Source organism: Salvelinus namaycush, chromosome 4 (genome assembly GCF_016432855.1).
Source record: "Salvelinus namaycush isolate Seneca chromosome 4, SaNama_1.0, whole genome shotgun sequence".
Classification (NCBI taxonomy): domain Eukaryota; kingdom Metazoa; phylum Chordata; class Actinopteri; order Salmoniformes; family Salmonidae; genus Salvelinus; species Salvelinus namaycush.
Genome location: NC_052310.1, coordinates 18,166,115 through 18,172,718, shown reverse-complemented (window position 1 = coordinate 18,172,718; position 6,604 = coordinate 18,166,115). Strand labels below are relative to the sequence as shown.

The window sequence follows — 6,604 nt, the reverse complement described above, 5'->3', positions numbered from 1 at the left end:
AAACATCTCCCCTATTCTCTCCAGCATCCCTCTCTCCTCCCCCTTCAAGGGCTACACTGGTATGACCATGAGGAAGGCGTGGGGTCCTGGGGCAGACTGCTGCACACAGAGCCCTACATCCGGTCTCATCTCCTCCAGAGGGAGTCCAGGGCTGAACCAGTCTGGAGTGTTAACCAGCAACAGCCGTCTTCCACACACGTCCCCCTCTCTCCTCCTACTCCTCTGGGGCTCTGCAGAGGGGCTGGCCTGGGTTCCAAACTCCTCTCTGCCCAGGATGGTGTTTCCTGCTGCACTCCTCCCAGCCTCAGTCCTCCCCAACAGCACCAGTCTCAACTCTGACAAACTGGGAGACACTAGGGAGTCTGTACTGCTGCTTTCTCCTGCCACTGAGACACAAGGAAATTTAAGATAAAGTTAATGAAAAACAATAATAGGAATGAGAATATCTGATTGTTTGAGACTAAATGGATCACTCACTAGTTGGAGGAGGCACCATGTTGTTTTTCCTCCTGAGCAATCTGCACTTTTCCTCCAGACATTATGTCCATCTCTGCAGGGGTCCCCAAAGATATTAGCTCATTGTATTTTTTATTTTGCTAATTGTCTTGACTTACTGATCTATTTATTCAGTCATTCAATGTAAAACATTTGAGTAAAAAAAAGTAAAAAAATTACAATTATGATAAAAAATACATTTATCCAAGCCAGTCTTAAAATAAACCACCTGGGTTCAACATAGCATGATCATTAATTATTCATTTAAATCACTTATTCTTATGAATAATCAATCATCTTCTCTGAACCAATCCACTTTCCTCCAGACTCTCATACTTACCAATTTTATAGACTGATGTCTGCCTTTTCAGCTTGTCCTCCTCGGTCTCTGATTCTAAATATCCTTCTGATGAACCTATTTTGGAAAGCTGAGACGTGAATTTGGCGTAGTATACAGCAAATGAACATGTACAGTGAAACAGATCAACCAGGCCAATCTGAATTCTGATGTAACTGTCAGGTTGTATACTGACTGTAAAAGGAGGGCTGCTGATGATGACATGAGTTTCTGTCTTTTGAACTAAACCAGTTTTTTATAACAAATCAAGGGGATATCTGGTTCAAACAACAACGCAGTCACCCTGCCACTTCGTTGGGTAAACAGCGGAGGAATGGGGCTAGAGAAATGTACCCACTCTTTAATTCAAAGACAGAGCTATAGTATGGGTGCAACGACTGACCATCCATGAAATCAAAGTTATACTTTTAACCATTTGTTGAAGGTATACAGTGCACCCTGGAATTGTTACCAGTGATGATTTGAAACAAAACATACAAGAGTCTAATCATCAGGGGCCTCATGTATAACCATTGCGGAAATTTTACCCCAAATATCTGAAAAGACTGCGCATGCACAAAAATAGTGAGACTTCTAACCTTGGCTCAGGCCAAACATACTCATGTTTCCCGTTATAAATCAAACCGGTCATAAAACTGGCTGTGAATGAGCATTAAAACTTGAGAAGGGTGCAATTGCGGCCTGCAATTTGGGGGGTTCCTGCATGTGGGAAACCCCTCTTTATACTTGTACTGGTAAAGGTTTAAGCAAGGGGCGCTCCAGTACAGTAGGTGGCGTTAATGCACAATAACTTTGGTTGCCAGCCACCGATAACCCCCACAGAAGAAAAGCGGGAGCAACAATGGTAGCTAGCTGTACACCGGTAGACAGTGTCCTTTGTCCCAGCCTGTCGGGTACTGTTTTCCCGTAGTTCTGTTAATGACAGCGAGGGCAGGTGTTCCGGCCGGCGGGAACAAATAACACTGTGTGCTAGCTTAGCCAGCTAGTCCGATACACTACTGGCGGGAGGCGGATGCGACACCTTGTGCTAGCTAGTCTCTAACACACTGACTAGACCGTGCACACACATGCGCCATCACGCACAAGTTGACTTTGTCCAAACAGACGCGATCAAGACATGCAGTTTGAAATATCGAAACTAACTCTGAACCAACTATATTAATTTGGAGACAGGTCAAAAAGCATAAAAGATTAATGGCCATTTAGCTAGCTAGCTTGAGCTAGCTAATTTGTCCTGGGATATAAACATTGGGTTGTTATTTTACCTGAAATGTACAAGGTTCTCTACTCCGATAATTAATCCACACACAAAAGGGTAAACCAAGTTAGTTTCTAGTAATCTCTCCTCCTTCGGTCTTCTTCTTTGGACTTTATATGGTGGTTGGCAATCAACTTTAAGCTGCATTACCACCCCCGACTGGAGTGTGGACCTCAGTTCATCGTTCAATCACACACATGGGTATATGCTCCTAAAAACCAATGAGGAGATGGGAGAGGCAGGACTTGCAGCGCGTCAAGCGTGACATATTTTAGCCCTGGCTATGCAGACGCTCGTTGACATGCACAAGCAGTTTGGATGCAATGATTGAATAACATGTATGTGTAAATGTATTTGGCAATGCTCGCGCACATAACACGAGCGGTGTGGTCAGCAAGTAACTCGCAAACTACCTAATAAGCTAACACACACTGTCGCCTCAGCCTTCCATCTGCTGTGCGAGAGGCGGGGGCAAACGGTAGGCGGGGGCGAACGGTAGACAGTGTCCTTCGCCCCCATGTGTCAGGCACGGTTTTCTCCGGTACATAGCAGGTGGGAGCGCCACCGTGTGCTGGCCAATTATCAACCTAGCACACTTCTATTTCCCCTTTGACTCACATTCAAAAGTATCACAAGCATGGAGATGTCCAGAACCAATGGGGTGCTCGCTGGGGGGGGGGGGGGGGGGGGGAGTTCATGCAGGAACCAATGTGATGGGAGGGGAACCAATGGAATGCAGGAACAGAGTTTCTGGCTGCAGTCGCACACTATTGGTATACTTTCAAAGTATTAGAATTAAGCCAAGATAGTAAATCTAAAGGAGATATCATTGGAGAACATGATCTAATGTCTTTGGAGAAGTTGGCAGAACATTTTTTTTCAGTGACATTTGCTGTATATGACCATTTCTGAAACACATAAACAACTGCGAATTGTTCTGGACCTGTAAACAGATCATTTGAATTCAATAATGTTTTGCATTTACTTTCTCCCGAACCTAAATATGCTGCACTGTCAGCAAATTCTGAAACAGTCTACAGAAAACTACAGTAGGCCTACTTACAGCGGTAGCCTACACACTTCAATGCAAAAGATCAACTGTCACTAACAGCCAACGATTGCGTCTTGGTATTTAGCTTCCTGTTTCTTTTGTTTTGAATAAGTCATCATGTTTTCCCCATTTGCACAAGGCTACTAGGCTACTTTTGCCTTCTTGCAATGCAATACTTCAACCACTAGAAACTGTGTACGCATGGTCTAAAGTTGGCGGGAGGATAAGCACATTCTCAGTCAAGTTGAGTTTTTATGAACGCCATCTTTAGCATGACAACTGGCGCGTGCATGTTTTGGGGTATATTTTGTGTGTATGTACATTTATAAATGAGGCCCCAGGAGTTCATAATGATGTACTTTAGTAGATCACTTACCATTGAGCCCCACTGCAACCTCCCGCAGCTGCTTCCTGTGGATGACCTGACATATGTACACTCCTCTATCTGACCGTTCCAGCATCAGAGACACGTCGCCTCTTTCCAGCTCCTGGGTGATCAGACTCAGTCTGCCCTCGTAGCCCCTCACCTCTGTCACCTGGCCCCTCTTATACAGGTAAATACACTGTGTTTTCTTAAACCACCGGATTGTCATGGCAATAGCACTGATCTCAGGGGACAAGTGACAGGGGAGGTTGACCTCATGGTCAACATAAGTCCCCACCTTGCTTTGGGGGGTAAGTTTGAAGTCATCCGTTTGGGATAAGAGAAACATTATGGGTTATCTCTGACACAAATACATGCAGACCATTGACAAGCATGTACACACTTTGGAATCAAACAAACTGTTTGTGAATGCTTCTTTCTCATGGTAAATTCATGCAAAAATAAATAGGCCTAACCATTCAATTCTGAGACAGTAACGTGGTGACTTACCATGATCTCTGGACTCTGCCATTTTCCCTACATAATGAAAACGTTGATCAGGGAATGATAATAAAGTAATAAAACATGTTTTTTATAAAATTATAGTGTGTTGTTTATTCCTTATGCATTCCTCTATTCATTTATCAAATTACCTTTCTCAAGAACTTGTTTATTTTGGAAGGTGAAATATACAGACATTCACTTTTACCTTTACTGGTCTTCCTTAAGTCTCTGTGGTGGTTAATTTCTTTACTATCAAATTTCAAATCAAATTTATTTATATAGCCCTTCTTACATCAGCTGATATCTCAAAGTGCTGTACAGAAACCCAGCCTAAAACCCCAAACAGCAAGCAATGCAGATGTAGAAGCACGGTGGCTAGGAAAAACTCCCTAGAAAGGCCGAAACCTAGAGAGGAACCAGGCTATGAGGGGTGGCCAGTCCTTTTCTGGCTGTGCCGGGTGGAGATTATAACAGAACATGGCCAAGATGTTAAAATGTTCATAAATGACCAGCATGGTCAAATAATAATCATCACAGTAGTTGTCGAGGGTGCAACAAGTCAGCACCTCAGGAGTAAATGTCAGTTGGCTTTTCATAGCCGATCATTAAGAGTATCTCTACCGCTCCTGCTGTCTCTAGAGAGTTGAAAACAGCAGGTCTGGGACAGGTAGCACGTCCGGTGAACAGGTCAGGGTTCCATAGCCGCAGGCAGAACAGTTGAAACTGGAGCAGCAGCATGGCCAAATGGACTGGAGACAGCAAGGAGTCATCATGCCAGGTAGTCCTGAGGCATGGTCCTAGGGCTCAGGTCCTCCGAGAGAGAGAAAGAAAGAATTAGAGAGAGCATACTTAAATTCACACAGGACACCGGATAAGACAGGAGAAGTACTCCAGATATAACAGACTGACCCTAGCCACCCGACACATAAACTACTGCAGCATAAATACTGGAGGCTGAGACAGGAGGGGTCAGGAGACACTGTGGCCCCATCCGATGATACCCCCGGACAGGGCCAAACAGGCAGGATATAACCCCACCCACTTTGCCAAAGCACAGCCCCCACACCACTTGAGGGATATCTTCAACCACCAACTTACCATCCTGAGACAAGGCCGAGTATAGCCCACAAAGATCTCCGCCACGGCACAACCCAAGGGGGAGCGCCAACCCAGACAGGAAGAACACGTCAGTGACTCAACCCACTCAAGTGATGCACCCCTCCTAGGGAGGGCATGGAAGAGCACCAGTAAGCCAGTGACTCAGCCCCTGTAATAGGGTTAGAGGCAGAGAATCCCAGTGGAGAGAGGGGAACCGGCCTGGCTAGACAGCAAGGGCGGTTCGTTGCTCCAGAGCCTTTCCGTTCACCTTCACACTCCTGGGCCAGACTACACTCAATCATATGACCTACTGAAGAGATGAGTCTTCAGTAAAGACTTAAAGGTTGAGACCGAGTCTGCGTCTCTCACATGGGTAGGCAAACCATTCCATAAAAATGGAGCTCTATAGGAGAAAGCCCTGCCTCCAGCTGTTTGCTTAGAAATTCTAGGGACAATTAGGAGGCCTGCGTCTTGTGATCATAGCGTATGTGTAGGTATGTACTGCAGGACCAAATCGGAAAGATAGGTAGGAGCAAGCCCATGTAATGCTTTGTAGGTTAGCAGTAAAACCTTGAAATCAGCCCTTGCCTTAACAGGAAGCCAGTGTATGGAGGCTAGCACTGGAGTAATATGATCAAATTCTTTGGTTCTAGTCAGGATTCTAGCAGCCGTAATTAGCACTAACTGAAGTTTATTTAGTGCTTTATCCGGGTAGCCGGAAAGTAGAGCATTGCTGTAGTTTAACCTAGAAGTAACAAAAGCATGGATTCCTTTTTCTGCATCATTTTTGGACAGAAAGTTTCTGATTTTTGCAATGTTACGTAGATGGAAAAAAGCTGTCCTTGAAACAGTCTTGATATGTTCGTCAAAAGAGAGATCAGGGTCCAGAGTAACGCCCGAGGTCCTTCACAGTTTTATTTGAGACGACTGTACAACCATCAAGATTAATTGTCAGATTCAACAGAAGATCTCTTTGTTTCTTGGGACCTAGAACAAGCATCTCTGTTTTGTCCGAGTTTAAAAGTAGAAAGTTTGCAGCCATCCAGTTCCTTATGTCTGAAACACAGGCTTCTAGCGAGGGCAATTTTGGGGCTTCACCAGGTTTCATTGAAATGTACAGCTGTGTGTCATCCGCATAGCAGTGAAAGTTAACATTATGTTTTCGAATGACATCCCCCAAGAGGTAAAATATATAGTGAAAACAATAGTGGTCCTAAAACGGAACCTTGAGGAACACCGAAATGTACAGTTGATTTGTCAGAGGACAAACCATTCACAGAGACAAACTGATATCTTTCCGACAGATAAGATCTAAACCAGGCCAGAACTTGTTTGTGTAGACCAATTTGGGTTTCCAATCTCTCCAAAAGAATGTGGTGATCGATGGTATCAAAAGCAGCACTAAGGTCTAGGAGCACGAGGACAGATGCAGAGCCTCGGTCTGACGCCATTAAAAGGTCATTTACCACCTTCACA

General features: G+C 44.6%; 1 long non-coding RNA gene across 1 annotated transcript; it reads right to left on the bottom strand.

The window, feature by feature from the left end:
* Positions 1–477: 477 nt before the first annotated feature.
* LOC120045759 lies at positions 478–2,222 on the bottom strand. The gene is made up of 3 exons (XR_005476759.1): positions 2,119–2,222; positions 836–910; positions 478–550 (listed from the first exon to the last, which is right to left on the bottom strand). It is a non-coding gene; the product is annotated as an uncharacterized LOC120045759 (long non-coding RNA).
* Between the last annotated feature and the right edge of the window lie 4,382 nt (positions 2,223–6,604).